Source organism: Lontra canadensis, unplaced genomic scaffold (assembly GCF_010015895.1).
Source record: "Lontra canadensis isolate GAN:19392208 unplaced genomic scaffold, GSC_riverotter_1.0 scaffold72, whole genome shotgun sequence".
NCBI lineage: Eukaryota > Metazoa > Chordata > Mammalia > Carnivora > Mustelidae > Lontra > Lontra canadensis.
Window position 1 is genome coordinate 2,722,428 of NW_022631066.1, and position 14,099 is coordinate 2,736,526.

Below are 14,099 nucleotides of genomic sequence, written 5' to 3' on the forward strand. Positions count from 1 at the left end.
CCTTTCCCTTTTTAGTTTTACTAACAACCAAAGCATGAGAACAATGATATAATATTTTAAGGAAATAAATACCCTGAGATTTTTACTAGCTAATTAATCCTCCTGGATTTCAGTTTCTTGACCTATAAAAAGGAGCTGATCATATCCATAACCCAGAAGTATCTGGGAAATAAATAAAACACGTAGAACACTTAGTTCAGTGCCTGGCATTCAGAAAATAACTCTTCCTTTTCTTCCACAATCCCATCAATTCATTTTGTGAGAAAGGATAACATACCTTATCTAACGCTTTCAATGTGAGAAGAACAAATGAAATAAATTTGCAATACCAAAATGCTCTGAAAAATAAGAAGCACTCTAAAGACAAAGTATTGTTACAAAAGCCAAAACAAAAACAGAGTGCTAGGGGAAACAAACAGGCCTCTAAAAACACTTTGAACTACAGCAAAGTTTTCAATAATTACTGAAAATAAAATATTAACTTAAGAGTAGAACAGTTCTTTATAAGGTTTACTTGCCATTGACAAAAAGCTATTTAGGTATTAATTTGGCCACTCCTCTCATTTTCTCACTAAGATTTTCAACGCATGATTTTACTTTTGGTTTCATTTTGTTCATGTCTACTTTCTCTGGTTTATTACAGCAGTTTTAGTTGGCTTTATTCCTGCTGCCTCCTCATTTCCTCCGATTTAAGATAAATAAAAAAGCAGTGACAATCCATACTGTAGCTTGAGGCAAAAGGAAATGTCAGTAATACTGTTTCTTATTTAAAATTTAGATTATGTATTCATCATTAATTTTTTGGTGTTAATTTTGATTTTTAAAAATACTACAGTAAAATATTTCTCTTCATTGCTGAGTTTTTTGGCACCGTCTTTAATCTTATACACAAGGCAAATACCTCATTCACCTCACCCTAGTCCCAGCCCTGTAAAAAAGATATCACAAAGCTAGAAGAATTCCTTTTTTTTTTTAATTTAAATTTTAGAGTTAACATACAGCACAATATCGGTTTCTGGAGCAGAATTCAGTGATTCATCAATTACACACAACACCCAACTGCCCTCCTTAATACCCATCCCCCTCCTAGCCCATTCCCATCCACCTCCCTCCAACAACCCTGTTCTCTATTACGAGTCTCTTATGGCTTGTTTCCCTCTCCTTTTTTCTTTTCCCCCTTCCCTATGGCCTTCTCTTTTCTGGCTTAAATTCCACATATGAGTGAAATCAGGTGGTATTTGTCTTTTCTTACTGACTTCTTTCACTTAGCCCTGGGATCAGGACCCCAGCCGAAGGCAGAGGCTTTAACCCACTGAGCCACCCAGGAGTCCCATAGCTGAGAATCTTTTTAACAAGGGACACAGCCTTTCATTCCACAGTTAGAGTTAAGGGCCCAAGCGCAAAGAAGAAATGTCCAAAACGAGACGCCACGAGTGAATATGGTTTGTAGACTGTAAATAAGTGTGATCCGTGTAAAAGGTGCTACTGTCATTGATGCAAGCCACGTGGAATGTCCAGCCACTAATAACAGCTGTTTTCTTTGTACACCTCGGCCCGGCCGGATTCAGAGCTCTGTGGGACACGGGTCACAAGGGGGAACTCAAGGCAGCCAATCTTTCCATTTCTAACCACTTGTCACCTTCCTCCAGGCTCAACCACCGGGATCGCAGCCCTAACAAGCGGCGGGGCGGGGGTGGTGCGTGGAGAAGGAAAGCAGAGAGGAAAAAACAACTTGAAATGTGTTCTTGCTAAGAACAGTGAAGAGTCTCTTTCTCCAAGAATAGCCACTCGGCTTCAGCGCCCACAACCTCAGTGAAACCAGCTTCACCTGCTGGACTGATGACGGCTCGTGCTAGCTCCCAGGTAAATACAATTCAGTGAAATCCTGACTCCGCTACTTGCCAGCGCTGTTACAGAACATCTCTAGGTCTCGGTGTCCTTACCTATAAAGTGAGTAGAGTCACAGTCACTCCCCCACAGCGTTGCCTCGAAGATGGAATGAGTCCACACATGTCAAGGGCTTAGCACAGTGCCAGGTACATAGTAAGTGCCCATCAAGGTCAGCCACCATTACCAATCAGACTCCCTGCTTTGATGAATACCAGCTGAGTACTAATTTTCATAATTAGTTTACAACAATCTTTAAATCCTCAAACGAGTAGCCCCAGCCCTACTTATCGAAGATGCTGTCTTCTCTCCTCTGATACTCCTTCCCACCTCACTCCAGCATTTTCCAGGCCACTTTTCTAGGCTGAGGACATGAGCAACTCAAAGTAGCAAATACAAAAATCCAAGCGAACGCGAGAAAGCCTACCTTCAATTCTTGCTCACTTTCTGGAGACCTTACCAGGTGAGAGGTGGAGCTTTGATTGGTCATCATGGCCGCGAGTGACAGGTGTGTCTGGGAGTCTATGGTACATCAAATTCAGGAGGCATTACAGGTCTGAGGTTGGTGAGCGTCTAGGGCTAATAAACATCACGCCCTACAACTTCTGAGGAGGAAAAAACCTGTCCCAGACCATAGCCTGCCCTGTTATTCAGGGCTGGCGGACAGTGAGTCAAGCCAGAGTGGAAGGGAAGGAAGGGGAGAATTATAGGGACTGATCACCGTGGGGGGACATCCCTTGCCCTGCCTCCACCTTTGGAAAGAGAGGCGTCACTTACTTTTATAACATCCACCAGCGAGAAGGCTTTGTCCTATGGAAAGGCCTGGCTCCCACTTGTGTCTTTGGCTCTGTTGCCTGGACTGTCCCCGGTTTCTTGTTAGGCACGCACTCATCTCTCTGCCGCTGAGAGATGTGTTGGACCCAGCTCCTGCCCAACGGAGTGGAGAAGCAATGGGAATTCTGGGTTAAATACCAATTAGAGCTCCTCAAGTCTACTGCTGACCTTAAAGTGACAGGTGTGCTAGCAAGAAGACTCACAAGATGCCCCATTCTCTCCTGGCGGTCTTCACTTAACCTCTCCAGATTTCAGTTTCTTCATCTATAAATGCAGATAATAAATTGTTAGAAGAAACTAGCCCTAATTTTGTCAGCTCTAAAGTCTGATAAAACTGGAAGGTGTTACGTTGCGAATCCTGTCAAAGCTCCAGGAGCTGCGGGAAGCTCACTCAACAAGCCTCTGGTCTGGTCTGGTACCTCCAGGCCTCAGCCAGCCGGTGACAGACCCAGCAGCTTTCTGGGTCCTGTCCTAGCATTGCATCATTTGGGGAGGAGCACGGTGAGGCCGAGTGAGCAAAACCCAAAAACAGCTTCCAGACTTTTACTGCCAGGAGGATGTAGAGCCATGTGGGGGGTTTCAGAGAGACAAGCCGGTACGTGGCTTTGATCTTTATCAGGCTAAAAAGTTGCACACAAAATACTAAAAGGACAGATTTGTGAGTGTGCGTGTGAAGGGGGTGAGCGAGAGATCCCAACACTGTCTAGCAAAGAAGGATTTCCAAAGGCCTTGTGAAACCCTTCTTGGTCGAGATGAAAGAGTTCCTAAGACAATTGGAGAAATACTCCCACTAACAGATTTCCAGATGCCTTCCTGCGCTCCAAAGGACAGGAGGCCTTTGTGTCTGCCCACATTCCCACCACTGCCTGCCTCCACCCACCACAGAAAAAAGAAAAGTGGAGTAGGCTCTAGGCCTGATTATTAACCAGGCTGCTCAAGCTGAATTTCCCTTTAGAGAAGGCCAACCCCACTGGTCTTCCGTAGTTTTGGGTCTTTTAACATTTACTCAATACCTGCTGGCTGCAGGAATAGCAAAAAAATAAGACCCATACCAGTCCAAATGCCCACCACTGCCACCACCGGGGGTCTTGCTGCCCATGCCTTCCCCACCCCCTCCTCCTGGGCAACCGGCTACAGCCTGCTTTCCCACACAGGTGACCTGGGTGCCACATGGTGGGAGCACTGACCTCCTAGCCTGAACACCAAATTGGGTCGCCCCAGCTCTGGGACCCACTTAAACATTTGCTGCCAGAGTGTGGAACCGATGCGAATTTTACAGAAAACTTCCATTTGGTCAGTAGGAGAGTTGCAGAAACTGCCTAGGGTTCTCAGGGCTACAGTGCAAGTATCCGACTGGGAGGTGGATTTGTTTTTGTCATTTCAGAGGACAGTTCTGTCACCACCATAGTCTGATAATTGACATTTCAGCTTCCAGAGCCCAGACTGTCTTTTAATTGGGCCTTCCTGATGGATCTGTAATTTTAACTGAAATATAATGGGTACTAATTTAACTGCTGTGGGGATTTTAAATAAATTCTTATTTTGCATTTCAAATTTTCCTCCTGATGCACTTTAAATGGGAATGCATCAAGTAAATGGACATTAATATTTTTAAATGATATCGTCATAATCCCTGGAGAGTGGACAGCCAGCACCTCTCTGCGTGGAGCAGTTGTCTGTTGGCACAAAACTCCAACAGAAGTAAGTGGGCAAGAAATAATTCGGCAGCTCCTCTTGGCCTACGATGTTTGCTTATTAAGAGCGACCAGATTGGTGCGCAGAAAGCAGAGCTTTCTCAAGGAGCCCGCGGACGGTGCGTCCTCCCTGCAGGGCTCTTCGCGTCCGCTGCTTTGCCAGGACAAACTCAGCTGAGCCTCCTCCTGCGTCCCGGGTATCTGGGCTCCGCAAAGCCTTCTCCAGGGAGCGACGAGAGACTTCTCGGCTCCGAAAAAGCCCTGGGGACACCCGGTGGAGGTGCGGGCGGGAGTCTGGGCCTGAGCTACTGAAGCCTGCGGGTCGGGAGGCCGGGAGCCCGCACCCTGGCCCTTTCCAGATGCCTCCCAGCGCCCACCCGTCCGCGACCCTGCGGGCGAGGAAGGCCTAGTTACCCCGCGCAGCTCTCGCCGCACCACCCCGCCCCCCGGGCTCTCAGCTTTTGGGCCTCGTGGGGAGAAAGCTCAGCGAGTGGCACCAGCCCACGAACACCCACCTCAGCCTCCATCCCCGGGAGAGCGCGGCCCTGAGCAACTGCCCCCTCGGAACTGGCCTCCTTCTCTACAGCGCGGCACACAGCCCGGGGACAGAGGGAGCAGTCCTCGGAAGTAGCAGGAGGGAGGAGAGGTGGGGCGGAGGGACCCCAACATGGAGGGGCACCAGGTAGACCAGAACTGCGGGCCGGAGCGCCCCGGCCGCCGTGGAGCCCCTAGGGCTGCTTGTCCGGGCGCGGCGGGGCCGAGGCCTTCTGCGACCCGCAGGCCTCTGTCCCCCGGGCCGACACAGGTGCCTTCGGATCAAAAACGGGTGAATCCAACCCCCTCCAGGGGCCACTCCTCCGTGCGGAGCTCCTCAGACAACTGCTTCAGTAACAGGAGGTCTGGAACGAATAGAGGCGGGGCCCCTGGTGGCGGGGAGAGACCTAGGGGACACGAGGCGGCCAGGGGGGCAAGCGACCGATGAAAAGCCAAAGGGCGTCAGCTCGAATCTCTCCGAGGGTGATTTTAACTCGCAGAGAGGCGCAGCATATGGTTTCCATGTTGGGCGGCGGATACAAAGAACTGCTTGGAGCCAAGGGAATCTCTTGATATGGAAACCCAGCAATCCCTATTTAGGGGGGCCTGAGTGGCAGCGGGATGGATTTTTGGTTGAGTTGCAATTAAAAGGAGATAATTATGCCGAGCCTCTCAGCTTATTAATATTTATAGCTGGGAGCGACAGGACTTCGCTCCCTGGGGGCGGACTTTTCAGGCCCAGGAGCCCAGCCCCGGCATCTCCGAGCCTGGGACCTCACCAGTGACCCAGGAGGAGAAAGTGGAGTGGGTAAAATGGGAATCGTTCGCCTTTTGCGTTTCTGCTAATTAGAGGAGCGGTGAAAGGCCGGGAGGCGGACGAGCCCTACGGGAACCGCCGTCCGTGCGCCCTGAAGGCAGCCGAGCGCGGCCGAGCACCTCGCAGGGCCTACCGCCCGGCCCAGGGCGGCTAGCGTTTCGGAAGCCCCGTTATTGTCTCTTTATTAATTACCCAAACATTGCCTTCCTGCAATATGTTTCTCGCTCCGGGGACAGACGGCGTGCTAGGAAATGTTCCAATAATTAGGACTCGGGGTGGATGTCATTGATGCTCCCTCCCTCCACTTCGAGAGCCTGCAGGGCAGGGGCGAGGGATTAAATGCGGCCCTCGCTTCGGGGAGGTTCTGCAGAAACGCGCACGTCGGACCTCCAGCTTCCTCTGGGCGACGGTCCCAGCAGGGTCCGAGGGCGTCGGCGAAGCCCGGGACGGCAGGAGGAGCTCTCTGCGCCCCGCGTCGCGCCCCACGCCGGGGGCCCGAGCGGGAGCGGCGGGAAAGGAGGGGCCGCGCGGGCCGGTCCGGTACTGGCCTCTACCCGGGGCTGCACGCCCGACCTCGGGGCTCCCAGCGCCGGCTCCCGGCCCCGCCCCCGGCACGGCTTACCGAGTGTTTGCCACGTGTATAGCGGTTGTCCTATTCCTGCTTTCCCGCACGGGTGCTGGGGGCGGGGGTTAGCGCCTCTCTCCGCCCCCGGGCTGGGGGAGGCTGCGGAGCGGGTTGATTCTCGCGTCATAAACGCGGGGTTCCGCGGGGGCGCCGCCGCGGTTCCCATGGCAACGCGGCGCCTCGAGGCAGCCGGCGAGTCCCGGCGGCGGGAGGCTTGCGCTGCGAATGGAGCTCTTCGCTGTGGCCGCCGCGGCAGCCAGCCTTTTCTTACTGCTGGTGTTCCTCATCTTCATCTCGGTCTACGTCGGCTCGGGGCCTCTCCACCAGCCACTGTCCCAAAACTGTTAACTGAAGGAAGAGGAATTTGTCGTCGCGCGGCGTGTTCCGGATGGAGCTGCGTGCTCCCCCGCAGGACCCCGCTCCATCCTGTGGGCACCTGCCTCTGGCACCTGGGCCCAGATGCGGCGGCGCCAGACACTGCTCCACGGTGGTGCTGGGCCCATCCGAGCCGCTGCGAGGGCCGGCTGGCCCCGACACCGGTAAACGATGAGGAAGACTCCCGGTTTATGGAAAGAGGAATCGACAGGATTTAATTATGATTATGGATTATAGCATAAAGGCATATTTAACAAAGAGACAGAGTTGGCATTGTAAGCGAGTTTTCTTTACCCATCTCTCTCTCTACACACGCACTCTCCCTCTATATACGCACCTGAGAAGAAAACCTTTTTGTCAGGCACGAAATGATTTTTTGCTGTTTATCCATAGAACGTGTGTCACTCACGATGTGAAACAGGGCGGAACGGTAGCACTAGATAATGCACCATGAGGAATATGCTGCCTCATATATAAAAGCTATACTGTTTTTTCAGTCCACTGCCATGTATGTGTGTAAAGCCCCTTTTAACGTGAGCCCAGCTTTAAAAACAATGTAATGATGGCAACCTTCAGTTTTATCAGGGGAAAGTCGGATCTGATAGAAGGGTAATCTAGTCCATGCTAATTTCCAGTAGATAAAACACTTGCTCTTTGTTTACACTTATTGCTTGAAATAGATCATGTACACCAGTATTTTCTTTTTCATTTTCTTGACTTGCAGTAGTATCTTGGGTAACTGCTATATTAGCCATTCCCCAACCCCTTATCCTGCTTGTTTCTATTTTTCAAAATAAGCTTTTAAATTTTTAGAATAGTTTAAGGCTTGCAGAAAAGTGCCAGTTTTCCTACACTCAGCCTCCAGTTCTCCTATTGTTAACATCTCAGGTTAGTGTGGCACATTTGTCACAACTAATGAGCCAATATTGATACATTATTGTTAACTAAATGCCATATTTCATTTGAATTTTATTCATTTTTAAAATATTCCTTTTTCTGTTCTTCGATCCCATCCAGGATATCACTTTACATTAGTCCTCATGTCTCCTTAGGCAGTGAGGGTTTCTCAGACTTGTTTTTGGTGACCTTGAAAGTTTGAAGATTTGTTCAAACTGAGGTAAAATTTACCCATAGCTAAGGTAGGGACCTCACATTGTTTTTTTGAGTTTCAACAATTGCATACACCTAATACAATCCACCTTTGCGTAGTAAACATCAAATCTTATATTGGAAATACTCTTACACAAATGTTGCAGATGTATTTGTGTAGCTTCTCCCACATATGTACACAATTTAAACTAAAAATTTTCCCACAACCTTTCATCTCCAACTTAGTATTTTAAAATTTTCAGTTCCAAAGCATGTTAAAGAGCTATTAGCCTAATGTTATTTTAATGTGTTGTTGATCATTTAGGTCACTCATCATCTTCTGGTCACAAGCTACTGATTATTCCCTACTCAAGAACATTTTCTTCTCTGTGGAGAGTATAGTCCAGGCATGCTCCTTAAGAAATCAGACAAATTGGGGGATGAGTCACTCTGGGAAGCTTATTGGGGTGGCTTAGCAATTTTAAAAACAGTTTCTTCATTTTGAAGCTCTTCATATTAAAGCAATAACTAATGCACTCATTCACGCACATCTCTTTGGGGAGTTGTTTTTCAGCAATTTTGCCATAGATCGCTGATTCTCCTAATTGTAAAAAAATTGTTCCACATTTTCTTAAGTCCTTGAGAATTTGACATATGCTATAACCCCCAAAGATATATTTTTAAGTGATGTTAGGAAATAGGGAAAAAAAAGTCTTACATCATTGAACAGGGATTCTATCCCCTCGAATTTGATGCAAACACATACATTTTTAATCAGTGAGTAAAGTATTCAGCTAATAGAATCCAACTTCCCCTCATTTCTGTGGGGTTTCATGCTAAGAGGCTCAGTGGATCACATTTTCATGGTTAGTAATACAGGGTAGTGGACATCAGAGAGAAAATGTAAAATTTAAAGTCATGCTTCTCCTCTTCGCCATTCACCATTCATGCACAACTATTTTTAAGAAACCCACAAATTTGCCCAGTGGTGTGGAGAACTTCTGACCACATTCAGTGGAAGCAGATCATGTCTGAGGACACTTCTGTCAATAATTCCAGGCCCCGCCTCTTGGAAGAAATTTTTGACTTTTTAAGGTCAGGCCATTTTGTGCCAACACAATTCACATTATCTTTCCCAGTCCACAAGTAAAAACCAAGTCAATGAGGGTAGAAGACTGTTCAAAAAGTGTGGGTAGCAGCAAGCAGATGATTTTCATTCTTTTACTACAACAAAAGAAGATTTAAAAATCTGTGTATTTAAATATATTTTGCACACATTATTAAGAAAATCTTGATCCCTACTGAAGCCACATAATATGAAGAAATATCATCCAGAAAGATAATTCTGAGGGGGAGAATATGAATTTTTTGAGGAATAATGCCTTTCTAATGAAGTCTACCTTAAATTAGAGCTGAGAAAAGAGAAAATGGTTAAAGAACCATTTTTAAAAAGCACGTGCATTTTAAATTATTTTCCTGAATTTAGATACACTGTGACGTATCACACACACATGTATGGCCCTCAAATGTGGCCCCTGAAATTAGCCGGGGCCCTTTCTGGTGTCCCCACAGGCTTGCAGATGACTTTAAGCATGTCACTTAACTCTGTGCCCTCAACTGCAAAATGGGGATAATTCTTAACTTTGTAAAATTGTGTAGATTAAATGAGACATACATAACACTCAGAATGGGAAGCATGTAAGAAGCATTGGGGAAAGGATAAATATCATTGTTTTTATTAAGTTTCAACTAGCTGCTCTAGTCAGGTAGTATATCATATGCTAGTTTTCAATAAGGTAGAAAATGGATGTGTTACTTCACGGAGCCTAAAAACAATCCCTAAATTTGTGTTTTGTCCCATCTATTTTAATTTAAGAAGCACTTATTTCGCCTATGACACTGGGCTGACTGCTGTTGATGTTGCTATGTTCTTGTTCATTGTCACAAAAGAGTTAGGAACGCAAAGGAGACATAACTCCTAGCCAGCCTATCCAAGCCCCAGGTGGATAAGCTGTGTAACCACGCATAGATCCCCATAAGGTTCCCCCAGGAACACTGAACACCGGACCAACTGTAAAGTCTCCTCCATTTACTCAACAGACATCAGCGAGTAGCAAGCAAGTGCCTGACGCTGTTTGGAGCTGGCTGTTTGTTCATAAACCAGTTACAGTCCCCACCTTCAAGATGCTTATGGTGCACAGGGCAAGATACAAAATTAAATATAGATTAGGGTTCCCAGGACAAGTGTTGTGATAGAGATGCATTCTGTGTGAACAGATGGGGCATCTAGCACATGGAGGGGTGCAGATAGGCGAGAAAAATCTCCCAGAGAAGATGCCTAACGTGGGTGTTGAGGAAAAACCGTGGCATTGATCCAGGTGAAGAACATGAGAGCCAAGCTGAGAATGGACTGTGGATGGAGACAAGGGATTTGATTCCAGAGGAAGAAGAAGCAAAGGCTGGCTACCAACTGGCTGTGAGGAATAAGGGGGAGGAGAGAGTGAAGGAAGATTCCAGGTTTCCATATGGTAGAGCCATTGACTGAGAGGGAATCACGGAGAAAAGGCAGATTTGGGGAGGAAGGTGTCTTATTTGATCTCAGATACAAGAATTTGAGATATTCAGGGGACATGCAAATGGACATGTCCAGTCTACAGATGGTTATAAGGGTCAGAGGATGGGAGGGAGGTGGGAGTGGCCATAACAGGTTATGCGGAGTGCTGAGAGTGCATCCCTATGGCCATAGGAATGAGGGGCAATGTTTCCAAAGAAGGGATGGACAGAAGACAGGCTAATGGGTGTCACTCGTCACAAGCAATTCCCAGCTCTAGAAGGTACAATGTTTAATCCAAAGGAAAACAAGAATTGAGAAGTCAACCAATCTCCTGGGTGAAATCCCTATGATCTACGAAGAGACAACATGTAACAGTAAGAGAATGGGGTGAATGGAGAGGTGATACCTGACTTGGAAACATGAAAGACGGCTACAAGATATTCTAGAGTGTTCTATATGATCATTGCTATACTCTTAATCCTTTTAGGTCGGGATAATTTCCTGTAAAAAATAGACTTACAGTTTTCCATGGGAAAATAGCATTCACTCTGTAGAAAGTCATTTTATGACTAAATTGAACTCATATTCCATTCCTAAAATAAAGGATGTACAGCATTATAGTTAGTTCCTTTATTTAGCTTAAAATGTTTAGCTATTATAAAATTTCTCAAGGAGTCTTAAGAATCATGAAAACGGATTATAATAAGTACATTTCACTCCTGCCAATTCCTTTGTTTATTCTTCTTGGCACACATTAACCAAAATATGAACATAATGCTATGAACAAAGAAATCACTCTCGCTGACTCAAATGGCCTAATTGGAGTGGATGCTGAGGGAGGGAATAATTCGTAGCTTCCAAGAGGTAGTGTGGCATGGCCTGGGCATTAAGGTGACAGGGGGAATTTTAATCCTGCCAGGCTTTCCCTCTTGCTACCTGGTTGACCTTGGCAAGGTTATACCTCCAACTGGATACCACACTAGTACTTTTCCTACTTGTTATGAAGATTCAATCAGGTAATGTATGCAATGTCCTTAGCATAGTACCTGCAAAGTAACAGTCTCAATACATTTAGCTATTACTGATAACTCACTTAATTCTTTCAGGCCAAGGTTTTTTTTTAGAGTAAGTTGGTATGTCTTGGGTTACTTTACTTCTCAAGGTCAAGTTCTTCCAACAAGCCATCACAGAAAATGCTATTGTCCAGAGAATTATCCCTTGCATAAAATGAATGATAGCAGAAGGAATGGCCCTTATTTCAGGAACCATAATTTTACATCAATAAAAACCAATATAAAGGGCACCTGGGTGGCTCAGTGGGTTAAGCCGCTGCCTTCGGCTCAGGTCATGATCTTAGGGTCCTGGGATCGAGTCCCGCATCGGGCTCTCTGCTCAGCAGGAAGCCTGCTTCCCTTCCTCTCTCTCTGCCTGCCTCTCTGCCTGCTTGTGATCGCTCTCTGTCAAATAAATAAATAAAATCTTTAACAATATAAAGTTTTGGGTGTTGTTTGTTAGGTAAAATTGAGACCTGCATCTATGTTTCTCCTGACCTATAATGGCGGCAGCAACAAAAGGCATTCTTCCTCCATAATGAAGGCAACACTTTCTGACTTGTGGTTTCGTTGACTTTTCCATCAGGGTGAACATGAGACCAGCCTCATGTCAATGACTTGCTCTAACGTCATGAGCTTAGTTAAACCCAAGTGTAAACTCTGCTTCTCGGAAACTAGCACAGTAAAACTCCACTGCAGGAGGGAGCATAATTTTGAATTTTGTTTCTGACAAAGGGTCACTTTTAATTTGGCAGAAAGTTACCTTTGGCCAACATCCCTTCCAGCTCTTCATCCAGCCGAGAAGAGGTCTGGGACCAAAGGCTGGTGGGAGGTTGTGCCTTGTGGGAAAGCTGCTGGTCTGTGTTGAGAGCCAGAGCCTTTCCAGCATGGGGTGAGCTCAGGAGAGCTCTTTAGGAGTGCAGGAGATTCGGGGAGAGTGTTGCTTTCTGCTCTCAAGCTTGTTGGCATCAGTACATCCTACAGGCCGGTAAGGGTGAAGCAGACAACCTTCCCCTCCTGCTCACTCATGAGGCCATCACTGTTCCTTCTACCATTCCCAAACCTTCTTATGCACTCAGCATATGTATTTTATAGTTGCCTGGTTTTTTTCCCTTGAGTTAAGAAAGGACTCCAGAGCGAATCAAGGGCTATGGGCTTAGGAAGTGAAGGACCCCAAAATCTGGAATCACATCCATGGCTATTTTTTAGGCAGAAGAGTAAATACTTATGAAATATTTGTTGAATGCTAAATCACAGCACAGACACATGTCTGTATGCCTACGCATTTACTCTAGTGATGCTTCATTCCCCTTTCCGATGAGGAACACTCCTATATTATCCCATTTTTGACAAGTTAAAGTGAGCCACACCCAATTAAACAATTTCTTAATGGCAGCAAAGAAGTCAGTTAGCAAAACTGGAATTTCAGATCCCTTCACTTTGAGCTGCACCAATACACACACCTTCCAGTATTAAAAATACCATTTATAGAATCTTCCTTGACAAAAATGTAGAAAATAGGGATGAGTGGCATATATGTTAAGTGTGGCATATATGTTAAATTGTTTCCTACATTTTTATATTAAGCAAAAAGGGCAGAGCACATTACCAGAATTCCAATTTTTTGATATTAGTGCTTGCTTAGGATTATTTCTGTTTCTCAGGAAACAGCTTGAACTGCATTAACTATATGATTGCACTCTCAAGAAATTCATTTTCTATCTAATTCCAGCACACGTCATAGGAGATACTTCTAGTATTTGTTGTCACCTGAAATAAAATACAGAAAGAAGCACAAGCTTGTGTGAGAAGGACAAATGTCAAGCCAATGCACAACTTTAATATTGTTAATAGCTAATTGTGTACAGTAATTATATTTTCTAACCCAAAATCTGGCATCTGATCTGGAAAATTCATGTGGGAACAATATGGCAAATATTTAAAACCAGAACAGTCTCAGAAAATTTGGATGATCTTCTTACTGTATTATTAAATATGAGGAAAATATTTTGGGATAACTTGGAAATACATGAACATTCGATTAATGTTTTTAACTGTACCTTTTCTGTTCTTGTTCTGCATATTTGCCTACCTCTTACAAACCCAGAATAACTAAAATGACAATTCAACTTAAGAATCTTAAATATTAAAATATTAAATGTTAAACTTCAGATAATATGCTGTTACTTTTCCCTACAATAAACTCTAAAGACTGACTATGTCTGTAAAGGCACTAGAAAATGGTACATTGAATAAAGTCCATGTGGGCAGACAGAGTAGAAAATCAAACAAAAACATCTTTCCCCTTGATTTAAAGATCTGTACTTTCTCTGAATTACAGAGCTGCTTTTATTTATTCTGAATTTTAGTCACTGCAGGAGACATCATTATTTTCTTGATTTGAAAGAAAAATAAAAAGAACTCAGAGAATTACAATAGCTGGAAAAACTTACTTACTGAGTACTTACTTACTTACTAAGTCCAGTAGTGTCAATGCTGAACAAATAGCCAAATCAACATATGGCCGATTGGCTCCTGGCCTCAAGGAGCCTCTAAGGAAACAGACCAATACAGGGATAATTGGAATACTATGTGGCAAGGTTTTGATGGGGCAAGAGTTCACACCAGGAGCTGAAGA